Genomic DNA, 1,091 nt, shown 5'->3' with positions numbered 1-1,091 from the left:
GCCACCGGTGGCCCTTGGTGCCAGCTCCTGCGCAGAGCCGCCGGCGGCTCCGTCCCACGCAGGCGCTGGGGGATGTTCTGCCCTCAGCCCACCTTGGTTCCCTTCTGCCCTTCCTGTGGGAACAGGGCTGTGGGACACCCTGGGATGAGCAACAGGCGGCGGGCTGAGGGTAACCTGCCATTCACCCCGCCAAAGGTCACGCCAGTGCAGCCCTTGGTGCGGAGCAGCGGCTCCCCATGACCAGCATCTGGACCAGGATTTGCCTCTGTCTGGATGATGCACTCAAGACAACCCCATCATACACCAGCTCAAGAGACACAGACTATAGCACCTCGCTCCCACCACAGCACCCAGCTCTGGCTCTAACCCCACACAGCCCAATCCAATAGTACCACCAGGACCCCTCCACCCAGCCAAAACCCCACGGCGCTTCCCAGAAAAAACACATCCCATCCCTGCAGGACGTTGCCCCCCCCAGGATCTCTGGTCCTGCCCAACCATGGGGTCTTTGGCCAGGGTGGGGATGCAGCCAGGGATGCTCTCCTGGCCGGGAACCCCTTTGTGTGTCTCTGCTCATGGAGGGTGGGATTTGCTGTCCCGAAACATCCCCCCACGCATGTTTTACCGTGAGGAGCCGGCGGCAGGTGACCCGGTGGGTTAAGACCACGCTCCGGAGGCGACGCTCACATGTGCGATTATGATGATGATAAAACACGACTCTGTCCCCGCACAGCTTCCCTCCCACCTCCTGGGGATCAGCTGCGCCTTGCCACGGCTCCTCTCCCCCTTCTGCTCAGTCATCTGCCTTCCCATTTAACCCCCTCGGGAGCGGGGCTGGTGGTGGGGAGATGGTGGGGGGGAGTGAAGGAAGGCAGGTAAAATAGCCATTCCCGCATCACCCAACCAACAAGCCCAAGCCTTGGAGGAGACTACAAGCATCCCCCCGGCCCTGGGAAACCAGCCTGGCCTTCATCCCCCTCCTGTAACCACACACATGGACCCAAAATTAAATAAATAAGTCAGAAACTGAGGCTTTGTTCTGTCCCCGCACATGACATCAGCCGAATAGCGATCCCTTGACATAATCCCCA

At 60.4% G+C, this 1,091-nt stretch overlaps 1 protein-coding gene across 1 annotated transcript in view; it reads right to left on the bottom strand.

Moving 5' to 3' along the window:
• The window catches only part of DNAJB5 (DnaJ (Hsp40) homolog, subfamily B, member 5), a 10,543-nt gene that overhangs the window by 9,211 nt on the left and 241 nt on the right, over window positions 1–1,091 (bottom strand). The gene's annotated exons all lie outside the window — the stretch shown is intronic.

This window comes from Nestor notabilis, unplaced genomic scaffold, assembly GCF_000696875.1.
Source record: "Nestor notabilis isolate BGI_N333 unplaced genomic scaffold, ASM69687v1 scaffold23095, whole genome shotgun sequence".
NCBI classification, from domain to species: Eukaryota; Metazoa; Chordata; class Aves; order Psittaciformes; family Psittacidae; genus Nestor; species Nestor notabilis.
Note: the sequence above shows the minus strand (reverse complement) of the source record. Positions and strands in the feature narration are given on the sequence as shown.